The following is a 26,570-nucleotide window of genomic DNA, read 5'->3' as shown; positions in this document are numbered from 1 at the left end:
AATTAGATGCTCTAAACTGTACAGGATACTCCAGATATTGTCCCTATTTTCTGTGAATTGCTGTAATATTCAAATACTCATGAACAAACCTTTCCCTAAATTTCATACATAAGAAATGCATAGTTCACATTTGGCTGAGTCAAGAGCTAGTCTGTTTGGATTATTTCTCGAGAAACTTCACACGTTTACTTATAAATAGCTGAAGACCATCTCAGGAGGCACACTGCAATAATTTACAAAACAATAATTTTTCAATAAATTCTGTGAACACCTGTACTTGGAATTTTTGATCTTTTAAATCATCAGATCTGAAGCCAATTCAGACAAATCAGATACAGAAAATATTTAACTTTGTGCACAAACATATCCACAAATGACTCAAAAAGTCAAGAAATCATTTTGAAGTTCATTATCTTTTGAGTTTTCCCATCGTACAATTTTAAGATGGTACAAAAGTTCAATAAAAGAGTATTTGTGCCATTCAAATAATCCAACTAAAAATGAAACATCTGTATCACTGACCTGGTTACAAGCCTGGTAAAACAGATTGACCCAGTAGTGCAGATGATATGCATATTAAAATAACAATGAGCTTTCAGTGAGATTGTTTGTTTACTCTGAGGCACATATTTACTGAAAGTATCAATATTAATATATTATACCGACCCTTGACATTCATTTTGCTATTGTTGCACTTTCATTGTAATGGCAATATTTGGTATACTAAAGTATCGTTTCCAAATTGCAATACACTAATCCTTCCAGCTAGATTTTAATGAAGTCTTAAATTCTCAAATGTACAGTCATGGAAGGTAATGCTTATAGTGCTTTGTACGTATGGTGTTATTTTAGTTTATAAGGTTTCTGAAACAGTGTTGACAATTGCAAACAATTTACTGACTTCTAACAAAACGTAGACTTATAAATTATTAATTCAAATGTAAACAATAATTCCATTAGAGCATTTCACAGAATGTTTAATGCTATTCATGAAATGCATGTATTTAGAAGGGAATATCTTCATCTCTTGTATTGCCTCAGAAAACACTTTGATCATCCTATGGAACATTCTGAATATAATGAGGGCCTCCATTTAATCACTGAGATGAAGTTTGTTACACAGACATACAGAGCTAAAAATAATGATTGTTGATTTCAATGCTGTTTCTTCCATTTCTAAAATTTTCATGTCATAATCAATTATTCTTGCTCACTTCATCCTTTTTGGAAATTCAAACATCCTGGGAAAATCCAGAGAGAACAGAAAATTGACATGGGTTAAACACCAAGCAATTAGCTGTGAGTTGCGCCAAAATCAGAGCACTCAGTGCTGACAGACACATTAAGACTCTTTACTGTAAATACATAATGACAATCATGGGTCGTAATATACAAGATGACTAGAATTCAGCTATTCCTTCATGTACCTGGCGCACTTTAAAGAATTAAGCTCAGATTTTTTAAGGTCACTGTGTTAATTTTCAAGGAATAAGCACAATGGGATATTCACTTGGCTAACTTCACCAAATAGGTCCAGCAAGTACTTTTGGGTGACTTTCCTTTTTATAAACAACCAAATTTTAGCCCTGTAGTCCACCTGATTGTGGAATCTCCGCAGAGGACCAAAGGTTGAGATTAAAGAACTTACGTTGTCATTTGCCCCTAGAGGGATTTGTTCTGATGGAACTATATTAAAAGACTGCTCTGAACTTTGATTCCTAGGATAAAACCACCCTGGATAATTTTGCTTATAAATATTTTGAGACAGGTAAGGAGTGAATCTATGAGGGTCATCAAAGCTTTTCTCCTCTTTCTTCATTCCTTTCAAATAAGCATGACCCCATTGACACAGATACAGCCAACATCTTTTAAGATAAATTATCTTGTAAGGTGGATTTTGGAGACGATCGCAGCAGTCACCTTTCTATCATTGTCAGCCTGTTAGCATTGCTAATGCACCATGTAAAAGAGTACCTGTTTGCATGTCACATTCCTCTTATTACTCATCTCAGGAATATATCTCAGAGGCTGATTGCTGAGAATGGGAATAGAACGTCATGTAAAGGTGAGGAGAGACACAAAGTGGCAACGCAGGAGCAGCAGGAGCATTCAGGATAAACATTGTCTGTCAGTAAATTCGGTAATTTTCGAAAAGCAGCAATTCTGTGAAATTGGGAAGCCATGTTACTTCCCTGTCGCTCTTCAGTGTAAAAGTAGTGGTATGCAATCATCAAGCCACTGATACATTATTCACATGGTGGCTGTACGTGTGGTAACTGGGATGATTCATAGGCAGAAAGGTGGAGATGATATTGTGCAAAGAATTGTTCATTAAAAAGCTCTGCAATTGGTTTGCTGCTGACCTGAAAACTGTGGAGATAGATCACCTCCGTAATTAACATGCAACTGTTAAGATCTGCAGAAGCAGTTGGTAACATTGTGGTAGTTGTCAACTTGATCTTGCGATCTCACCTCTGAGTAAGAAGATTCTGGTCTCAAGTCCCACTCCACCAAATTTTTACACTATCATTTCAGTATTGTAATGAGAAAGTTTTTGGAGTGATACAGTGTTTACGATGAATTACTACTCCTTGAAGTATAGAAGGGAAACATTCAAGTCAGAAATAGCTTGACCTGTAATTTATTTCATGACCATTTAGGACCTTGAGGCACAAAAACAAGCACTGCGATTGCAGGAAATGTAACAGTGATGATACTTTAAAAATACATCATTGCAACATGCCGTCCAATATCCTAAGGACATAAGAAATACTATACTCTTTTCATTCTTTAATTGTTTGATGACATTTCAAAATCCCTGTTTCATGTGATTGTACTGGAGGCACATCCAAACCAACCCCATGGAATTGGGGGCAGTGTAGGAGAGATTCACCAGGATATTGCCTGTGTTGGAGAACATTAGCTATGAAGAAAACCTGGATAAGTTTGTGTCAGATTTTTTTGGAGCAAAGCATGTTGACAGACCATCAGATAGAAGTGCATATGATTATGAGACGCATTGGGCAGCGTGATTAGAAAGCAGATACTCCCTTAGTCAAAGGGTCATAATTTTAAAGCAAAAGGCAGAAGGTTTAGATGAGATTTGAGGACAGATTTGTTATCACCCAGAGTGTGGGGGTGGTTCGGAATGCTTTACTTGAGAAGGTAGTTGAGGCAGGGAACCTCACAACCTTTAAAACATACTTGAATGAGCACTTGAAATGTCATAACATATGAGGCTATAGGCCTGGTGCTGGAAAATGGAACTAGTGTAGATTTAGTGTAGCTATGGTTGTCCAGATTTGATGGACCAATGGACCTCTTCTGTCCTGTACAATACTATGCTTCTATGACCCCAGCAAACCTCTATACCAGCGAAAGTTACCATGAAGGGTTCACCTTGTCAACTTTGCCTCCCACCATGAGGTTTGATGACCCTCTGGTTAAACCATTACCATTCATTTTCCTCCCTAATGAAAGCAGCCTATAGTAGCAACTTTACCTTTACATGTGATGCTAAAATTTAGCTGCAAGCCAGAGCTATGGACTCTATTTCACACATATGTACATGCCAATAAAAACTAATGCATTTTCAAACTTCCTTCACTGTGCTAAGTCACCTGGAGGATGATGTCATTGCAGTCCATAGTGAATATCTTGACCCCATGATAGTCTAGTGAGATCAGGCATATCTGCTCACATGGAGTCCTGGAACACAATTGTAATATCCTTACTTTTGGGCCAGTAAAATGAAGTTCAAGTCTGACCTGCCCCAGAGATGTGCCATGACATATCTGAAGAAGTAGATTGACAATAATTGTCCCCAGACCAAATTGCAGCAACAGAAAGGAATCAATCATAATTGTGAGGGACAAATCAGATCCAGAGCTTTGTTAGCTGTGAGAAGGGAGGTAGTTACATTTCACAGTGAATGGGGTTGATAAAGGAGAGAAAAGGTGAGGAAAAACAATGGTAGGGGAAAAACAGTGAGAAAATGACAATGAACACAAACAGAAAGATAAATAACTCTTCCCGCCACTAACAATTATGTAAATTATTATATAACATTGGCTTTAGCAAAACACAGCATTAGTACTTGTCCACAGTAGCTTGTAAATTTTGCAAGAGAAATAAAGGCAAATCCTGGATTTTCATTTCACGCATAACAGAATGCTAGTTACAATTGCAGCATTCTAACAAAGGCAAAATCCACTGATGTTAACTGTAACTGTGTTATATGTAAGGTCACAAACTCTGGTGAGACATCTGCCCCATCGATAACCACTATTGGTTGTCCAACACATCAGTTGTTGCAGATCCTATCATGCCAATCTGGAAGTGCACGACTGCCATTCTTCACTTTCCTTATTCCTCACTCCAGTGTTTTTCAAACAGCAAACAAAATTGCTCAAAGAAATAAAAATATATAATTTATTTAATGCTGGTTTTTGATTTTTCCTGGGGTATTCTCTTTGATATCATGGTAATGAATTTTAATTCATGAAGGCTCCAAGACAATCCTGGAATGTTGTCAATCCTGGCTTTTGTCTTCATTTTAGGGCAGTTTATAATTTTTCAACTTTGTCAGTTTTTGTTTGACGTTGGTGGCCGGTTATTGAATGTAGTTGGAAAGTGTAAAATTTAAATGAAATATTTGAACACAGAACAAGCAACTTTTGATGGTGTAATATTCACTTATATGGATGTCTCTAGTACAGATTTTTTTGATTTGAGATCAATGAGCACAAAATTAACTATTACCTCCATGAAAGGACATTAAGTGTCTTCAATCTCTCAATTCTATGATTGTAGGTACTATCCTCAGTATTATGGAATTTCTTTGAATGGGTATTTATAGCTACAGTTAAACACAAAACTGTTTTTGGGAGCTTCTGAAACAAAGTAAACAGAATTATGACACATTTTAAGTATGTTTTGTGTCCAGTGTCAGAAGCAAGCATTCTTCTTAAGACTCAAAAACATCCTTTCGCATAATCTTTGACGGATTGATAATTCCAATGATGCTTGCAGTTATGGAATATTCACAAAAATGCAGGCATCAAAAATATGTGTAACAGTAAAAATGCTGTTCATTTCTAACAGTCTCTGAAGGAAACTTGCAGAATGATGAATTGCACTGTTATTTTAGTAACAATAGTTAGGAGATGAATTTTGAATTTACCTCATGACAGGAACTTACTTTCTTATATTGAAAATATGGTCATTGTGAAATAGTGCTAACATTTGTTGCATATAGTTTTTAAATTTTTCACAAGAATTGGGTGATGTTGGCAACTGTTCATCTCTAATTTCCTTGAGATGGTAACAATGGTTTATGCCAAGTTGCTGAAAGTAACATTTTGAAATACACTTTTCTTGGAACTTTTCTCGAACTACTTTTATCACAATTAATTCCATCTTTGACCCCTTTCTATTTGTTCATCCACATGCTGTTCCTTACCAATATTTTCTAAAGACAATAACCAGCTTTATCATTCCACCACCATCCTTAACTTTATTGTTGTCATGCAGGATGCTCTACCTTCAGTTTTAGATGAGTTCTAATTTAAACATTGAGAAGCTTGAAACAAGGACAGAAATTATTGAAGAAAACCAATAGACCTGTCAGTTCTTTAATTCTAGAAAAGAGTAGCTTGACTCGAAACGTTAACTCTGCTTTCTCACCACAGATTCTGCCAGACTTGCTGAATTTCTCCAGAAATTTCTGTTTTTGTTTCAGATTTCCAGCTTTTTCAGTCCTTTCTTTCTGTATGGGGAAGCTTGAACTTTCTTCCCTCACCATATGTTTGACACTTTAACTATACAACTTCCAGCCTTCTCTCCCCTATCAAAATTGATGGTTTAACAGGGATAACAAAGTGTGAAGCTGGATGAACACAGCAGGCCAAGCAGCAACTTAGGAGCACAAAAGCTGACATTTTGCGCCTAAACCCTTCATCAGGGGTAGGCTGAAACGTCAGCTTTTGTGTTTCTAAGATGCTGCTTGGCCTGCTGTGTTCATCCAGCTTCACACTTTATTATCTTGGGTTCTCCAGCATCTGCAGTTCCCATTATCTCTTACCATTGATGGTTTGCTTAGATTGTCCATAACCTCAGTATGCTACATGAGCCCAAGAAAAACTTGTCTTTCACATTGTCTTTCCATCACAAAAATCTTCTTATCAGGCCCATGTATTGCTCATTTACACCCCAAACCCAACCTTTCCATCAATAAAACTATTTTCTATGTCTTCTGCACCTCCATACTTAATTATTCCAAAGTTCGCTTGACTGGTTTTACAGTCTTTGCTTCTATAAATGAAAGCTGACTGATTGTACCAGATCCTAAACCAACTTCTGTTCATAGATCACAACATGCCCTGTTGGTCAACATTAGTTTCCAATCTCACAATACCTCCAGCATTAACCTCTCACCCTTCTGATTAAACGCCTTTATGTACTTCTGTCTTAAACTTGTCACATTTTCAAAATTCTACACTCCAATGATACTCTTGGCTTATTCATTCTCCCTCACTTTGCTCCAATTTCTGGTGACTGTGTTTCAATTGTCTAGGGTTGTTATTGTGAAATCATCTCTGTAAATGTCTCCACCTTCTTTTCCAGCGTTAAGATCCTTCTTAAACTCACACCATCGCGCAAGGTTTTGCTTGACCCAAATTTTCTGCATTATCTCAGAGTCCATTTTTATCTTATGATGAATCAGTCTGTTGCCATCACTACAGTTCCACCTGCTGTTGTTGTTGCTTGTATCAAAGATGTAATTGTCAGCATATATCTACATGATGAAACTGAGTCACCTCTACCTTCCAGCCGTTGTATAATTGTATACTCTTATGACTTAAAGGCCAAAGTACCATCAGTCCTGGATGAGTGCACACCGATGTATGTCAGAACCAAACTAAAGAAAGTGATTGAAGTGTATAATTTTGTTTAATTATAATAAATTATGCAAGTTGATCCACTATAGTTTTATATTCAGAATTTTAATTGATCTATTTATTGCCCTTCTTGGTTCATTTTGTAGTAATGAAAATGAAACTATTAAGCACTTATCAGTGCATTAAATTGTTTTAGATTCAACTGGGCCTATTTACCTTCCCTGATTTGAGTATCCTGAAAATTGAAGAGCTGGGTGAAATAATTTGTCACTTTCAGTTTGGAAGAATGCCATCTGAAGCAATTTAGTGCTAATCTGCACATACAGTTGACTAAATTTCCTACTTACAAAGCTGCATCTTATGTATGTGGTAATCCTAACTCAGTTCTTTTTAAAATTGTGAACAGGCAATGTTTATTCAAGGTCTCCAAAAGGTTGATTCATGTGAATCCAAAAAACTTTAATGTATTTAAGAAAAGAGGGGTGATCTGCCCTTGCTAGTTATTAAACCAGGATGTGGTTGATTTCAGCCTTCGATTGTCTACAGCCTCCATTTCAACTATCAGCTTCTACTGGGATGCTTGGAAAAAGAAATCATCTTTCCTTCTCAACCTTCTGCCTTTGAGTCCTTAATAATGGGGCTTACGTAGGAATTCACATATATAAATTGGGACAGAGCAGAAAATGAATGTGGCATTAATCATGAACTTTATCTTAGTCATAGCATTCCCAACCGACTGAGAAAGTGAAATGTTCACCTTCTAACAAGGGGAGACTCAGATTTTGATTTTTAATATAGTTGAACTACTGTAACTATTCATCAGTGGATTTTGAAGGTTTTGATCATGTTTCTTATTTGTGCATCTCAAACCATTGATACAGGCAAGTTGCATGCAAATATGTATGACACAGATGAATCTGTGAGTTTCCAAACTATGTCTATGTCTATCCAGATGGCTCATATAATAAAATGAGGTCTATACCCATTAACATTAATCAAACCAGAGGTCACAGTTTAAGCTTCAGGGCAGGTCTTTTAAGGTTGACAGGAGGAGATATTTCTTCATGCAGAGAATTATGAGCCTGTGAAATTCTCTACCACAGAGAGCAGTTGAGTTCAGTACATTGAATCTTTTCAAGAAGTAATTATAATTCTTAGGGCTAAAGGAATCAAAGAGTATGGGGAGAAAGTGAGAATATGGTACTGAGCCCAATGATCAGCCATGATCATATTGAATGTTGGTGCACGTTTGCTGAGCTGAATGGTCCACTCTTGATTCCATTTCCTATGTATTAACAGGCTTCCTTAAACAGAACAATGTGCATGGAATGATAAGAAAAGGTATCTTAAGGAGCTCTACAGACTCAGACTCCAGTTGGGTCACCATGACATTGCTCCTTATGACCATGCTCATTGGAAAAGTGAGATGTGCAAAGTGTTTACTGACACCACTAATCCACTGATAGCTGCCCACTGCACATGCGTAATTTCAGTTTTCCTCATTATGCACACACACAAGTGCAAACAAAATCAGTTTAGTTTTTTAAAATCTACATTGCTTGACACTTCTTTTATATTTACCAATCTTTTTCTAATTAAATTCTTTTCATTTTTATGTGTGTGTTATCTTTTCACTGCTTTTTTTAAAAATGCCTTGGGTGTCAATAAACAATGATTTATGTAAATTAACTCAACTTTCTGTATGTCTCTAATCCTTTTAATGTTTTGTTATTCAAACTAAACGCATAACCTCATATTAATTTTGAAATTTACCTGCAGAATTTCGTGTGCTGTCCAGTTATATATTTTAATTTCTTAAATAAATTATCAGTCTCTATTTCTTTATAATACCAATAATCTGTGTTTTTCTCACATTTCATTTCCAATTTTGGTGCAGATATAATTCTGAGAAATCTCATTTAAACTTTTTTACCAATTTTGTCTGTCTCTTTACTGCATTTCAGTAACATTGGTAATTACCACATTTGTAGTTCCATTTCCATATAGACAAAGGTAACTATTATATCAGTGAGCTTTTTCACTAAAACAAGAATGCCAAACAGCAGCAAAGTTTTTTTTTAACCTGTGACTAGGACCCCAGATTTATCAAAGTCACCACTTTTGCAAAGATTAGCACAGTGGGAGTTTTGCGTTTAATAAAACCATAATAAGAAAAGAACCATTTTGTTGTTATTCATTCTTGAGATGTAAATGGATCTGGTAAGGTTATTTTTGTTGCCTATTCCTTGTTGGCCTCAGATGATGGCATTAGATTTACTCTGATTTGCAGAGTCAGAGTTATACAGCATGAAATCAGACCCTTCAGAGCATGTATGGAATGAGCTGCCAGAGGAAGTGTGGGAGGGTGGTACGATGATAACATTCAAAAACTATCTGTCTGGGTATACGAACAGGAAGAATGTAGGGGAATATAGGTCAAACGTTGACAAATAAAACTAGATTAATTTAGGATATCTTGTCAGCATGGACGAGTTGGGCCAAAGGATTTTTTTCTGAGCTGTACATCTCTGCGGCTCTATGACTCTATAACTACATGGTTACTATTACTGATGCAACCTTTTAAGTTCAAATGTGATTTTTAACTGAATTCTACCCAGCTGTAGAATTTAAGCTCATGCATGCTCAGCATCAGTTCAACATTTAGGATTAATAGTTGAGTAATTTCATCATTTTGCCAGCATTTCCCAGAGCTTAAACAGGGCACATATAGGCATCTGCTTTCACATTTCTATTTGCTACTGTGTAATTCAGGCCTATAAATTAGTTTTGTTGTAAATTGCATTATGTTCCATTAAGTATTACTGAACTCTTGGATGGGCGAAAATATCAAACTGCGATGTCACACAGGTCAAAATGCCTCAAGGCAAAATCAAAATACCATGCATTACACTCCCCACTTATATAAATGTTCTAACACTTATGTCTTCAGGAGGGGAAGATCATATCTGAAAAATATCCTTGACTCTCTGAAGGACTTTACAGATGGAGGAGACTACAAACAGACGATATGTTATTTTTATTAATGTTTTTGATAAGGTTCTACATGAAAGATTTCCAATTAAACTTGAAGCAATTGGAAGCCAAGGGATTGGATATAAAATTTAATAAAAGGTTTGGAAATGGTTTGTAAGCAGTATTTTGTTACACTAAAGGAAAGCAGAGCTGAACAGTCTCAAATGTAGTTCTATAAGGATCAGAGCTAGACCCTCTGACTAAGGTTATATGGATTTAGAAACCTGTAGCAAGGTTGGAAAATGCTCAAATAAATAAGGAAAACCTTGAAAATGAAGAATTTAACTAAGAAATTGTGGAGATGCTTGTTTATGTTTCTGGGGAGATGGGCAACAAGTAAATTTTGAGCAATATTCAAACACAAATCACAAATTACTCTTTGGAGATTTGACTACTTTCCTTTTACATTCGAGAATTGAGGATAGATATATTGTTAATATTGGCTGATAACACTAGCAGAGGAAGAACACATTGCTTATTTTTCAAGACTGCCATGAGATATTTTACCAAACAAAATCCTTTTTAATTTTTTTTCAGCCAATACTACCAAAAATAGATTTTCACAACTCATTCATGTCTGATTTGTGAGATAACGCTGTACATAAATAGGCCTTTGTGCTTACTCATCTCACAGTCTCTTCACTTCAAAAGTTAGGACAGTGTAACTTATGTAATACACAGGGCTTGAGAGACATGGAAGTCCCCTAGAGACTGAATGATCCCTCATCAGTTTGTTAACTATTTTATATTATCTAATGCAATATTGCATTTTCATAATTACATGGGCAGATTGACACAAAAGTAAGTCAACGGTATTTAATATTAATACCCAGTTAGGAGTAAACTTTCTAAATGGAAGATGTCTCAGAGACACCGACAGAACAAATGTCACTCCTGCATAATCCTGATGATTTAGAAGCCAGAAATGTACAGTTTATCTCTCAAATCTGGAATTTCCAAACATTTAAATGTGTCCATTTTAGTCTGTCTAGCTGGATAAGGAACAAACAGAGGTTGTGTTCCTCTACAAAGTTCTGCAGATCCATAATCTCCTGCCACATCTCTGCCATGTTCTATTTTCTAGCTTGTCATACTGCTGTCCTAGTTGTATCGAAATTGCACTGAGAGCTGTTAGTCATTATTTATCTCAATGTTGTTCATGTAAAAATGTAGCATAGTGAATGGGGGATACAAAGTCTACTCTGGAAGTATTCGGTGCAATTTAATGTGTATGGCTAAATCAGATGTTGAAAGTTTTTAGGACAAATATTTTGGGAAGACCTGATAGGAGTTAGGAACCAAACATAGTTTCTTTCCTAAAAAGGAATATAGGACAGTACTGAGAAGTTTGGATAAAAATTACCATGTAATGAAATTTTAGCTTCTGTAATTTCCAGACCAGGAGTGTTTGGTTAGAAACCAGCAGAGTATGAAATATCTGAATAAAGCTAAGCTTTCAGATTTGTGAGTATTTTTGTAAGAAGATTTAACATTTCATAGGATAAAATGTCAGAAAAACAATTAAATCAAATCAAAAGATTTAATGGTAAAGGGTATTTTTTTCTGGATTGGAAATACCATAAAATGCATTTATTTCACTGCGAGAGACTTTCAGATAAAGCAGATGAACTCAGGGCATGGTTGGCAACATGTGACTGGGATATCATAGCGATTACAGAAATATGGCTCAGGGATGAACAGGACTGGCAGCTTAATATTCCAGGGTATAAATGCTGTAGGAAGGATAGAAAGGGGGATTGATGTTTTTGATAAGAAATAACATTACAGCTGAGTGTAGGGAGAATATTTCCAGGAGGATGTTCAGGAAAGTAATTTGGATGGAACTGAGAAGTAAGAAAGAGATGAACACCCTAATGGGATTGTACTATCGAGTCCCCCAGTAGTCAATAGGAAATTGAGAAGCAAATTTGTGACGAGATCTCAATTGTCTATAAGCATAATAGGGTGGTAATTGTAGGGAATTTTAGCTTCCCAGGCATAGACTTGGACTGCCATATTGTTAAGAGTTTGGATGGAGAGGGATTTATTAAGTGTGCACAAGAAGATTTTCTGATTCAGTCTGTGGATGTACAAAACGTGTCAAACTTAACTTACTTTTGGAAAATGAGACAGGACAGGTGACTTAGGTGTCAGTGGGTCAGCTCCATGGGGCCAATGTCCTTAATTCTATCAGCTTCAAAATGGTGATGGGAAAGGATGGATCCCATCTAAAAGTTAAAGTTCTAAATTGAACGAAGACTACTTTTGACGGTATTAGGCAAGAATATCTAAAAATTGATTGGGGAAGATATTTGCAGGTAAAGCAACGGCTAGGAAGTGGGAAGCCTTCAAAAATGGGATTCCAAGAGTCCAGAGGCTGTATGTTTCTGTTACAGTGAAGGGCAAGGCTGGTAGATGTGGGGAATGCTTGATGACAAGAGAAATTGAGGTTTTGGCCAAGAAAAAGAAGGAAGCATGTGTTGGGTATACAGCAGAGATTGAATGAAGGCCTGTGTGATTATAAAACCAGTAGAAGCATTCTAAAGCGAGAAATCAGAGGGCAAAAGGGGACATGAGATAGCTTTGGTAAATAGGGTTAAAGAGCATCCAAAGGAACTCAACAAATATGTTAAAGGCAAAAGGGGAACTAGGGAAAGAATAGGGCTCCTTCAAGATCAGGAAGGCCCTTATGTGTGGAACTGCACAAAATGGGGGAGATACTAAATGATTATTTTGCATCAGTGTTTACTGTGGAGAAGGAAATGGAAGCCAGAGAATGTGGGAAAATAAAAAGCAAGATCTTGAAAAATGTTCGTATTACAGAGGAGAAGAGGAGATGTCTTAAAACAGACAAAAGTGGATAAATCCCCAGGTCTGGATCAGGTGTATCCAAGAACTCTGTGGGAAGTGAGTGCTGGGCCCCTTGCTGAGATATTTGTACCATTTGCTACAGGTGAGGTGTCAGAAGACTAGTGATTGTCTAAAATGATGTCATTGTTCACAAAAGATGGTAAAGAAAAACTGGGAAACTATGGACTAGTGAGCGTGATATCGCTGATGGGCAATTTGTTGGAGGGGATCCTGAGGGACAGGCTTTACACGTATTTGAAAAGGCAGGGACTGATTAGGGAGAGGCAATACAGCTTTATGCTCACCAACTTAACTGAGATTTTTGAAGAAGCAACTTAAAGGGTCGATGAAGGCAGGTCAGTGGAGGTGGCCTATATGGACTTCAGTAAGGCATTCAACAAGGTTCCAAATGGTAGAAGGTCAGCTATGTTATATCACATAGAATACAGGGACAATTAGCCATTTGGATACAGACTGGCTTGAAGGTAGGAGACACAAGATGGTGGTGGAAGGTTGCTTTTCAGGCTGGAGGTCTGTGACCAGTGATGTTCCACAATGATCAGTGATGGGTCCACTGCTTTTACATAAATAATTTGGATGTGAACATAGGAAGTATGGTTAGTAAGTTTGCAGATAACACCAAAATTGATGGGCAGGTGGGCCAAGGAGTAGCAGATGGAGTTTTGTTTAGATAAATGTGAGGTGCTGCATTTTGGAAAAGCAAACCAGGGCAGCATTTATATTCTTAATGGTAAGATCCTGGGCCAAGTTGCTGATCAAAGAGACCTTGGAGTGCAGGCTCATAGTTCCTTGAAAGTAGAGTCGCAGGTAGGCAAGGTAGTGAAGTAGGTGTTTGGTATGCTTGTCTTTATTGGTCAGGGCACTGAGTACAGGAGTTGAGAGGTCATGTTACAGCTTTACGGGACATTGGTTAGGCCACTTTTAGAATACTACATGCAATTCTGGTCTCCCTGTTACAGGAAGGATGTTATAATACTTAAAAGAACTCAGAAAATATTTACGGGATATTGCCAGGGTTGGAGTGTTTGAGCTTTAAGGAGAAGCTAATTAGCCTGGGGCTATTTTCCTTAGAGTATCGGAGTCTGAGGTGTGACCTGATCAAAGTTTATAAATAAAATAAAGAGGAGTACAGATAGGGTGAAGAGCCATGGCCTTTTCCCAGGGGTACCAGAATCCAAAACAAGATTGCGTAGGTTTAAGATGAGAGCGGAAAGATTTGAAAGGGACCTTAGGGATAACTTTTCACACAGAGGGTGATACATTGTGTGGAATGAGCTGCCATTGGAAGTGGAGGAAGTTGATCCAAATACAACATTTAAAAGGCATCTGGATGGGTATGTTTATAGGAAAAGTTTAGAGAAGTATGGGCCAAATGCTGGCAAACGGGACTAGATTAATTTAGATGTCTGGTCACCATGGGCAAGTTGGACTGAAAGATCTGTTTCCATGTTGTACAGCTGTATGATCCTATGATTGTGTTGGGGAATAGTTGAGATTTTGTTTTGATGCGTGTATTACAGTTTTTCAAACAGTGTTATTTATTTAGATACTTTGGCCTGTTTTCTTTTCCTTTGCCTATTAAACTTCTGTTTTATTGTGAAAGAAAATCTACAACCTTTTGATTCTTATTTCAGTACCTTTTATTTCAAGCAAAATAAGATCAAATCTGTCAAGTCAGATTTCATTCCCATGTCTGACTTTTTTTTTGGTTTGATTTGTTATTGTTGCATGTGCTTAGTTAGAGTGAAAAGTTTTGCTCTGTGTGCATACAGGCAGATCATACCATGAAAAGTACATCTGGGTAATAGAACAGACTAAGGAATACAATGTTATGGCTGCAGAGAAGGTGTGCAAAGAATGCGGCCAATTTGAGAGGCCCATGCAGAAGTCTAATAACAGCTTTGTCAGCCTTCACAGAGTTACTGAATTAATATGATTTAGGTGAAAGTCATTCAGTTCATCTTGTTTGCAGCAGCACTATTATCTAGTCCCAATCTCCTGCCTTTTTCCCAGATCCCTGCATATGGTTACTATCCAAATAACTATCCAATGCCCTCTTGAATGGTTCAATTCAACAATGCCTGTTTCATCTACAAATCTCTGGCCTCTTGTTCTTGCTTCTGTCATTATCATTAGCTGGGATCATTGCAGTGGGTTCATAGTTCAGATTTCCTGATCAGGATTGGAAACCATATATCAAATCCTGATCATAGAAAGAAATAAAATGTTCTGCCTTTGGAGAGATTTTCTATGTGAATTTCCATGCTAAGAACCTTTTCAACTGAAGCAGTCTGGACCCGCGCTGGAACGTATGCATCCAGTAGTGAGGTGGGTCAGATTTGAAATCACATCCTTTTTATATGACAATCTCTATCATATTTCGGGATTTAAATTTCTTGAAGCATCTCTCACAGCCACTGAGAGAAGGTGTGTATGGTTGGTGAGGATGTTGGATGCCAGGAAGGTGGTAAAGTGTTGCCTGGCAGATTGGATGGAGGATGGCAGGTGGAAATGGGGTTGCGATGAAAGATGGGTGATAGTTCAGGTTACCCTGTGGATAAGGGGATAGGATGTTAGATGGAAGAGGATTTAGGTCACCATGTAAATCAGGGAAAGAGGAAAGGATGCAATGGCAGGTAAGTGTGAGATTTGTTCATATTGGTGGGAGGTGGTGTTGGAATCTGGGAATTCAGAACTCTTGGGGCAGATCCAGACAGGGATATCCAATTAAGGAGGGAGTGTGGTCTTGGGGATCAAGGTGCTGATCATTTGGGTCAGATCAGGTCAGGAGGAGTTCAGCGTAGAATCTGAGAGGGGGTGTGGTAGGCTGTCTTTAGGGGAGTCTAATCAGAGGGCTTATGCAGTCCAGGGAGTCAGGGATTGGATCACTTCCAGCACGTGGTGTGGTGGTCCCAGGGAGACTCAGGTCCCAGATTCAGGCTAGGGAAAGTGTCGATTCTTAGTTGGAGGTAAGTCCAAAAGATGGTTTAGTCGGTATGCAAGAGGATCTAGAGGTGGGCATGTCGGGTCAGATGTAGGGGTGTATTGAGAGGAATTGAACCAGATCTAGTTATAGGAGTGTTGGATTCAGAGTAGGAATGGAAAGGAAATGGTGAGGTTGACTCAGGAACTAAGGTTTTGCTGCCTTTGGAATGGTTGAAGGGGTTTGGTTAGTGTAAAGTCAGTGGATCAGTTTTTCAGTTACTTAGAGAAAAATTAGAGCAATTGAGAGTTCCAAGTGTCTGGTAATTGTTAATTGAAAATTTCAACTTCCAGGATTGGTCCTGTGGAGACAGCATTGTCAGGACCCCCATAAGTTCTCTCCATGTCCTGTCTCACTGACTAACATCCCATTGAAGGATGTGGGCCGTTAAAAGCATTGGCCAAAATACTTTGATTACATTCAGAAACATTGTTTTCTAACCCTGTTTGGATTAACAATTATTCAAGCTGGCAGCATTTGTTGAGGAGAACTGTCAATTCATGCTGAGGTTTACCAGGGTCTGGGGAGGGTGATGGGGATGGAATGAAGCACTTGTGCTATGTGAGAGAAAATGTCAGGCCAGACGCCTGGTCAGGGTGACAGATATCTATTCCGACAGCCAGTAATGCAGAGGTCTATCAGACAGGCGGTGTGATTGGCGGTGACAGTGGGGGATGGGGGTGGAGGTGTGTGTGCAGGCTGTGTGTTGGTGGGAGAGATTGTTGGTTATAGAGGAGAACGGGTTTCAAGCTGATGCAGGAGAAATTGGTTCCAGCAGAGTCAGATTGGGAGGGGCAGTGGAATTATGTTGAGTCATTGGGGTTAGGTAGGATGGTTCTAGTCAAGAGTTGATCATCAGGGATATTGGAGTGGGTGTGCGGTCTAGTCAGTTAGGGGACACAGTATAATCAGTGGTGCATTGGTTGGCCAGTTTTAATAGCCACCGAGAAGAATATAATGCTATTAATCCTCTAAACTTTTCTTCGTAACTATTAAGTTTATTGGAGTCAGAATTGTCTGAAATCCCTGACTTGAATGAATTCTGCACGTTCCAGATGCAGGGGAATTGCCTATCATAAAGTTGAAATCCCCCGGCAATTGCCACAGAGTCAGTTGCTTCAGGGATTCTGCATGATTTCAATACACAACTCCAGTATGTGCTGCTCTCACGACTCTCTGGCCTTCAGAATATCTGGGCCAATACACTAATCCTCTTTATTGGCAGTGCAGTACTAATAGAATCCTGAGCATCTCTTGTCCTACATTTCACCTCTGGTGATGAATTTGTGCTTTTTAAATCTTGCTTAATAGAATGACCTGTTCATAGCAGACAAGTATCACACTTCACTTAAATTTGTCAGCTCATTTTCTAGCTAATTGTGGCCACATTAGCTGTCTTCCAGAATTTCCTGCAATAAATTGGATTGTAATTGAACAGACATCCTACAAAAATTCCACTCATGATCAAAGACAATATTGAATGCATGACTGAAAGGAAATAAGTCACTTGCTAAAGGATTGATTGTATTATGACATCCCCACTCAAAATACTTTTCCCTGACACAAAACCAGTACAAAAAAGCTCATATTAATTACAGGCTGAAAATGTAGTTATCTATCAAATATTTTAACATGTTTACTGTTGCATGAAAAGTTAAATGTACTTGCACTCTAACATTAGCTACTGAGCATATGCTTAAGATGGTCTGTCATAATATACGTAAGGACAATACTTGTAGAAATCTGAATCATATAGGAAAGGCCGAAGAAACTCGGCAGGTCTTGCAGAATCTGTGGACAAAGAGAACATTTTGAGTCTGATATATCTTTTCTTCAATGTCCAGCATTATCTATTTTTATGCCATGGCAAAGCCAGGTCATAGAACTGGAAGCTGAGTGTGCGTTGTCTTCTTGTGAAGCCCTGTGTTAATCGTTTCTACAATGTTCTCTTTTTTATATTCACTGATACAGATGTGGACCACCCTCTAGCAAAAATCCAAGCATGACATTACTACACTTATTTTCACAGAACCAGAGAATCTTATCCTGTGGAAGCAGGCCATTCAGTCCATCGAGTCTTTATCAGCTCTCCTAATACCATCCCAGATGGACCCATCCCTCGAACATATCCCTGCAATCTGTATTTCCCACTATCAATCCACCTAACCTGCACATCTCTGGACATTATGGGCAAGTTAACATGCTCAATCCCCAAAGCTGCACATGTTTGGACTGCATGAGGAAATGAGAGCACCCAGAGGAAATCCACAATGACAGTTGCTCAAGGGTGCAATCAAACCTGGGTCCCTGGCACTTTAAGGCAGCAAAGCTAACCACCGAGCCACTGTGCTGCCCCAGCTTGGCTGAACTGGCTGGGTCCTTACATCCAAATGGTAGCTCATGGCCCTTCCATGCCATTCGCTCAGTTTACACCATGTTGAAAACCACTGAGATGTATAGTGACAATGGCATTTGCTGATTAAGGAATAAAAGACACAAGTTCATAAATGTTCCTATGGTCAAAAAACTCTACTGTTCCTATGAGATTCCAAACACTTTACACCTCTTAATCTTTATCAGTACAAATATTAGGAACAGTCTCAAAGAAGAGTCATCAGATTAGAAACATTCACTCTGTTTCTCTCTGCTCAGATGCTGCCAGGCCAGCTGAATTTCTCCAGCACTTTCTGTTTTTGCCTGAGAGTTTAACTTGTGCTTTCATCTTCATCTTACCAGAGATGATATTGCCCTCTGCTGAATTCAATACATTTGGCACAAAATGTATAGTCTTGCTGACAGTCTCCTAAATGACCAGAATCAGCACTAATTCTGTTTTACCTTACTAGCTTTGATTTTCTAGCCACCTATGATAGTATTTATAAATAACACAAATGAGATATGTGAATTCCATTTATTAAGGTCGGTTGCATGGCTATTTACAACTGAAGCTAATACATAATAATCCCAAGACGCGTCCTTCAAGTGTGCTGCTGTAATGCAAAGTGATGTGATGGCACTCTGGTACTTTATCCATCTGTATGTTGAGCTCTTAAAGCAACACTTCTGTTCAAGAAATAATGAAGTAAGTCCCTTTCTCCACACATAAATGTCATGCATTAAATGTGAAACCATATAAACATTGAGGACAGAAGTCTGAGGCAAGCTTGGGGTGTGGTCCTTCCAGTCCATATCCGTCTTCAGACCTTTCAGTTTCCCTAGATGGCCACTATGCTCACCTCTGCTCCTTTTCCAGCCTCATCTTCTAGCAGTCAAATGTCCACTCTTGTCTCTCTCTTTCTTTTTATGTAGCTAAAATTAACTCTGACAATTTTCTTTTGTATTACTAGTTAACTCTCTCTCACATTTCATCTTATTCTCCTTAAACACCACCTTATTGTTTTTCTGTTGTCCTCTGCTGTTTTATTTTAAGACTTCCCAATCCTCTGCCTTCCCACTGATCTTCACCACATTGTTTACTATTTCTTTTGCTCTTATGCTGTTCCTGACTTCTTTTCGTCAGCTACAGTTGCCTCATCCTCCCTTTAGTACGTTTCTTCTTCTGTTGGAAGAATTTCTGTACTGCCTCCCAAATTTCCTCCTGAAACTCCTGACATTGCTGATCCACCATCTTTCTGGTTAGCCTCCCCTGCTAATCAACTCTGGTCAGTGCCTCCCTCATTTCTTTGTAATTAACTTTACTCAATTGTAAAGCTGTTACATCTGATTCAAGCGTCTCTCTCTCTCTCTAAGACTAGAGGGTGAATTCTATCATATTATGGTCACTGCCCCCGAGATGTTCCTTCACCTTACGCTCCCAAATCAAGTCTGCATTATCACACGTCATCAAATCCAGAACTGCTTGTTCCCTAGAGGGCTCCATAACAAGCTGCTCCAAAAGAAAATCCAATTGACGTTCCACAAATTCCTTTCCTACAACATGTTATCAGCCTGGTTCTCTCAGTCCACCTGCATATTGAAGTCCCCTAAAATTATTGTAATAGTTCCTTTCTTACATGTCTTTTCTGTTTCCAGATTAATTTTCTGCCCAAATCCTGATTATTGTTAGGAAGCCTGTACATGACTGCTGTTATGGTCTTTTTTTCCCGTTCTAGTTCCTCAACTCTACCCACAGAGACCCAAAGCCTTCCGACCCTATATCTCTTCCTGCAATCAATTTATTTTAATTTCTTACTAACAAGGCAATTCCACCCCTCTGCCTATCTGCAACTATCGTGTTGACCCTGTGCCAGTTAGCTCATGGCTCAGGTAGTATTCCAGAGATTAGTACCCTTTCAGTTCTGCTTAATAATTTAGCTCCTAGCTGCTCATATTCCCTCAGCAGAACCTCTTTCGGAGAATCGGAAGTGTCAGTATTGCAGTTGAGTAAAGGGAACCTTGGAGCTATGAGGGAGGACCTGGCCAAAGTTCAGTGGTACAATACCCTAGCAGGGATGGCAGTGGAACAACAATGGCAGGTATTTCTGGATATAATGCAGAAGGTGCAGGATCAGTTCATACCAAAGAGGAAGAAAGATCCTAAGGGGAGGCAGGGGCGGCCGTGGCTGACGAGGGAAGTGAAGGACTGTACAAAAATAAAAGAGAAGTATAACATAGCAAAGATGAGTGGGAAGCCGGAGGACTGGGAAGCTTTTAAAGAGCAACAGCGGATAACTAAAAAGGCAATACACAGAGAAAAATGAGCTATGAAAGAAAACTGGCCAAAAATATAAAGGAGGATAGTAAAAGCTTTTTTAGATATGTGGAAAGAAAAAAAAATGGTTACGACTAAAATTGGGCCCTTGAAGTCAGAAACGGATGAATTTATTATGGGGAACAAGGAAATGGCAGATGAGTTGAATAGGTACTTTGGATCTGTCTTGACCAGGGAAGACACAAGCAATCTCCCAGATGCAGTAGTGGCTGAAGGACCGAGGGTAATGGATGAACTGAAGGGTATTTATATTAGGCAGGAAATGGTGTTGGACAGACTGTTAGGTCTGAAGGCTGATAAGTCCCCGGGACCTGCCGGCCTGCATCCCAGGGTACTTAAGGAGGTGGCTCTAGAAATCGTGGACGCGTTGGTAATTATTTTCCAAGGTTCTATAGATTCAGGATCAGTTCCTATGGATTGGAGGGTTGCAAATGTTGTCCCACTTTTCAAGAAAGGAGGGAGAGAGAAAACAGGAAATTACAGACAGGTTAGCCTGACATCAGTGGTGGGAAAGATGCTGGAGACAATTATAAAAGATGAAATTACGACTCATTTGGATAGCAGTAACAGAATAGATCAGAGTCAGCATGGATTTACGAAGGGGAAATCGTGCTTGACTAATCTTCTGGAAATTTTTGAGGATGTATCTATGAAAATGCATAAAGGAGAGCCAGTGGATGTAGTGTACCTGGACTTTCAGAAAGCCTTCGATAAAGTCCCGCATAGGAAATTGGTGAACAAAATTAGGGCACGTGGTATTCGGGGCAAAATACTGAGTTGGATTGAAAATTGTCTGGCTGACAGGAAGCAAAGAGTAGTGATAAATGGGTCCCTTTCGGAGTGGCAGGCAGTGACCCAGTGGGGTGCCACAAGGTTCGGTGCTGGGACCGCAGCTGTTTACGATATACATTAATGATATAGATGAAGGCATTAGAAGTAATATTAGCAAATTTGCCGATGACACAAAGTTGGATGGCAGTGTGAAATGTGAGGAGGATGTTATTAGAATACAGGGTGACTTGGACAGGCTAGGTGAGTGGACGGATGCATGGCAGATGCAGTTTACTGTGGATAAATGTATGGTTATACACTTTGGTGGCAAGAACAGGAAGGCAGATTACTATCTCAATGGAGTCAAGTTAGGTAAAGGGGAAGCACAACGAGATCTAGGTGTTCTTGTACATCAGTCAATGAAAGCAAGCATGCAGGTACAGCAGGCAGTGAAGAAAGCTAATAGCATGCTGGCCTTCATCACAAGAGGAATTGAGTATAGGAGCAAAGAGGTCCTACTGCAGCTGTACAGGGCCCTGGTGAGACCGCACCTGGAGTATTGTGTGCAGTTTTGGTCTCCCAATTTGAGGAAGGACATTCTTGCTATTGAGGGAGTGCAGCGTAGGTTCACAAGGTCAATTCCCGGAATGGCGGTACTATCATATGTTGAAAGATTGGAGCGACTGGGCTTGTATACTCTTGAGTTTAGAAGGATGAGAGGGGATCTGATTGAGACGTATAAGATTATTAAGGGATTGGACACTGTGGAGGCAGGAAGCATGTTTCCGCTAATGGGTGAGTCCAGGACCAGAGGACACAGTTTAAAAATACAGGGTAGGCCATTTAGAACAGAGTTGAGAAGAAACTTCTTCACCCAGAGAGTGGTGGATATATGGAATGCTCTGCCCCAGAAGGCAGTGGAGGCCAACTCTCTGGATGCTTTCAAGAAAGAGATAGACAGAGCTCTTAAAGATAGTGGAATCAAGGATTATGGGGATAAGGCAGGAACAGGATACTGATTGTGGATGATCAGCCATGATCATAATGAATGGTGGTGCTGGCTCGAAGGGCCAAATGGCCTACTCCAGCACCTATTGTCTACTGTCTAATGTCTATTGTCTTTCCTCTTTCTACCTGTTTCATTGTTGTCTATGCGGACCACGGCAACTGGATCTTTCCCCTGTGACTCCAAGTTCCTCTACAGCCCAGAAGGCATGCAACATAGCTTTTGGGAGTCTCGATCTTAGTTACAGAGAATAGTGTCTATTCCCCTGACTATACTATCCCCGATAACAGCTACAATTCTCTTTTCCTTCTCCCTCCTGAATGGCTCCTTTCACCACTGTGCTAATGGTCAGTCTCATCCTCCCTATAGTCCCTGCTCTCATCTACACTGAGAGCAAGAGTCTCAAACCTCTACAACTAGCTCAAGGTCTGAGGTTCCTGTAGCACCACCCCATGGATCCCTCTTTCTGCCACCCTCGTAGACACACTCTCCTGTTCATGATCACTGACCAAATTCAAGGTAGTTAATCTAAGGGCTGTGACTGCCTCCTGCAACACAGTGTTCAGACAACTTTTCCTCTACCCGATGTCGAAAGTCACAGAACACCAGGTTATAGTCCAACAGGTTTATTTGAAACCACAAGCTTTCAAAGCACTGCTTTTTTGTCGGGTGGAGTGATGTGTCATTGATATGCCACAGCATTCGAAACTCAGACTCCAGTACATCAACTCTGTCCTAGAGTTCATCAAACAACCAACACTTACTGCAGATGTGATCATTATGAACCACATTAGGGTCCACCATCTCCCATGTCATTCAGTTACAACATGTCTCCCAGCCCTGCATTTCTTTCTTTTTAACTTATCTTTTTGTTTTAAAATGTCCTCCAGGTCTTTTGTAATCTGTAAATATTTTGCCTCTTTATGTTCAATCTGAAAGTAATATAAAATAGATAGTCAAATTAACGGTTGTTACCAAACTATGAACTGATGATTTTCCTGTGATGTCACTTTCTTTTGTACTGGGACACTGATCATTGGCATTAATTTAACCTGCTGAAAAGGTCTTACAAACTATGGACCGAAAAAGCAATCAAAAAGCATTTTTTTCACTCCGCATCAAAATTCCATGTTGCCTGCAAAGCCCCTGAGCTATGTGCTCATTTGGGTTGCATCCCACTCTTGATCATGTGAAGATTACTGATCAAGAAGTTAAGTATGACATGCTGCATCTCAGAAAATATGGAAGGTGGTGGCTTGGCAAAATCCCTTATAAACATTACCCTGCCATTGATCGTATCGACAGGTGTAATATAGTAACAGCAAAATCTTGTTTTGCTGTACTACACTTAGGGGTGAGTGAATTCAATCTGTGAACCATTTGCTCAGTGAGACCATTCCATCTGAGGCAATGTTATGAGTATGTCACATGGTTCATGTCTCATACTGGCACACATGGTCTTGAAAGGTCTGCCCATATACCATAGTCTGTTGTCAGGAATTATTTCTTCAAGTGCACCAAACAGATCAAGTATGTCACTCAATGGATCTGCCACAGATAGGCTCAAAGTGCCTTCTACCTGTCTGACGACTGGAAATTTGAAGGTGTGATTGGTGACTGAAATCAAATCATCTTCATTTATGTTATGTAGACTAGTGGCAATTTTCAACCAAGGGAACCAACAGAACCTTCTGACGGTGTGTAGGGTTGCTACATTGCTGTGGTATGCTGTCACATTCTCACTAACTTTTCTATTTCACTGTTGATCCCTGGCCAATAGGCTATATCAGGTGGTCTCTTTGCACTCTATGATTTTGAGAACATCTTATTTGATGTCCATATTGTTAACTTGTAAATCTAGTGAAATATCAGTATTTTCATACAGATTTAGAAATCTACTCAGTGTATCTGCGGTGACTGTGGGGTGATGCATACGACAAGTAGTGCCATTATCTTCCATGTTATCCAGTTTTCATTTAAGCTCTTCTTGTGTGTCAACTCTACACCTTATAGGACTACACTTTCTAAAGTGTGATATATCTTCAACTTTGAAACTTCTTAATGTGTCAATCTTGTCCATTGTTGTAAATCCTTGGCTGACAAGTATTCTTGGTCTCTCCTGCTGCCATGGTGATCGCATGTATAGTCATAATTTAAGGCCATAATTACTACTAGATGCGCCACTGCTGGTCAGGTCATCCGCCAGCTAAAATGTTTGCTTTTATCACGCTGAATTGTTGTAGCTGCACTTCATTAGTTGTGCGTCAGTGCAAGGGATAGCTGGCTCATTGTATGAAGTTAATTTAGCAGCTGTCAGTTGTAGCAGTTGAGTTGCAACAATCTCAGAACACTTTCTTTTGAATTTGGGCTGGCTACAAAGTCTTGGTTTTGAGTATGTGTTTGCTGTTTTCTCTTGGCACATGACAATGATCATGGCAAAAGCTTTTAGTTGCCTGACTTCATCTACACAACGTGTTATATTCACATTTTGGAAAACTATTTGTCATCTGGTTGGAAATTATCATGCATTTGTCTTGCTACAAACTTTGTACACAGGCGGTTCTGATATAAGATAATAAAATGTGAGGCTGGATGAACACAGCAGGCCAAGCAGCATCTCAGGAGCACAAAAGCTGACGTTTCGGGCCTAGACCCTTCATCAGAGAGGGGGATGGGGTGAGGGTTCTGGAATAAATAGGGAGAGAGGGGGAGGCGGACCGAAGATGGAGAGAAAAGAAGATAGGTGGAGAGAGTATAGATGGGGGGGTAGGGAGGGGATAGGTCAGTCCAGGGAAGACGGACAGGTCAAGGAGGTGGGATGAGGTTAGTAGGTAGATGGGGGTGCGGCTTGGGGTGGGAGGAAGGGATGAGTGAGGGGAAGAACAGGTTAGGGAGGCAGAGACAGGTTGGACTGGTTTTGGGATGCAGTGGGTGGAGGGGAAGAGCTGAGCTGGTTGTGTGGTGCAGTGGGGGGAGGGGACGAATTGGGCTGGTTTAGGGATGCGGTGGGGGAAGGGGAGATTTTGAAACTGGTGAAGTCCACATTGATACCATATGGCTGCAGGGTTCCCAGGCGGAATATGAGTTGCTGTTCCTGCAACCTTCGGGTGGCATCATTGTGGCACTGCAGGAGGCCCATGATGGACATTTCATCTAAAGAATGGGAGAGGGAGTGGAAATAGTTTGCGACTGGGAGGTGCAGTTGTTTGTTGCGAACTGAGTGGAGGTGTTCTGCAAAGCGGTCCCCAAGCCTCCGCTTGGTTTCCCCAATGTGGAGGAAGCCACACCGGGTACAGTGGATGCAGTATACCACATTGGCAGATGTGCAGGTGAGCCTCTGCTTAATGTGGAAAGTCATCTTGGGGCCTGGGATAGGGGTGAGGGAGGAGGTGTGGGGGCAAGTGTAGCATTTCCTGTGGTTGCAGGGGAAGGTGCCGGGTGTGGTGGGGATGGAGGGCAGTGTGGAGCGAACAAGGGAGTCACGGAGAGAGTGGTCTCTCCGGAAAGCAGACAGGGGTGGGGATGGAAAAATGTCTTGGGTGGTGGGGTCGGATTGTAGATGGTGGAAGTGTCGGCGAATGATGCGTTGTATGCGGAGGTTGGTGGGTTGGTGCGTGAGAACGAGGGGGATCCTCTTTGGGCGGTTGTGGCGGGGGCGGGGTGTGAGGGATGTGTTGCGGGAAATACGGGAGACGCGGTCAAGGGCTTTCTCGATCACTGTGGGGGGAAAGTTGCGGTCCTTGAAGAACTTGGACATCTGGGATGTGCGGGAGTGGAATGTCTTATCGTGGGAGCAGATGCGGTGGAGGCAGAGGAATTGGGAATAGGGGATGGAAGTTTTGCAGGAGGGTGGGTTTGAGGAGGTGTATTCTAGGTAGCTGTGGGAGTCGGTGGGCTTGAAATGGACATCAGTTACAAGCTGGTTGCCTGAGATGGAGACTGAGAGGTCCAGGAAGGTGAGGGATGTGCTGGAGATGGCCCAGGTGAACTGAAGGTTGGGGTGGAAGGTGTTGGTGAAGTGGATGAACTGTTCGAGCTCCTCTGGGGAGCAAGAGGCGGCGCCGATACAGTCATCAATGTACCGGAGGAAGAGGTGGGGTTTGGGCCTGTGTAGGTGCGGAAGAGGGGCTGTTCCACCTAACCTACAAAGAGGCAGGCATAGTTGGGGCCCATGCGGGTGCCCATGGCCACCCCCTTAGTCTGTGGGAAGTGGGAGGAGTCAAAAGAGAAGCTGTTGAGGGTGAGGACGAGTTCGGCTAGACGGAAGAGGGTGTCGGTGGAGGGGGACGGGTCGGG

The sequence above is a fragment of the Stegostoma tigrinum genome, chromosome 3 (genome assembly GCF_030684315.1).
Source record: "Stegostoma tigrinum isolate sSteTig4 chromosome 3, sSteTig4.hap1, whole genome shotgun sequence".
NCBI lineage: Eukaryota > Metazoa > Chordata > Chondrichthyes > Orectolobiformes > Stegostomatidae > Stegostoma > Stegostoma tigrinum.
This window is presented reverse-complemented; position numbering follows the sequence as displayed.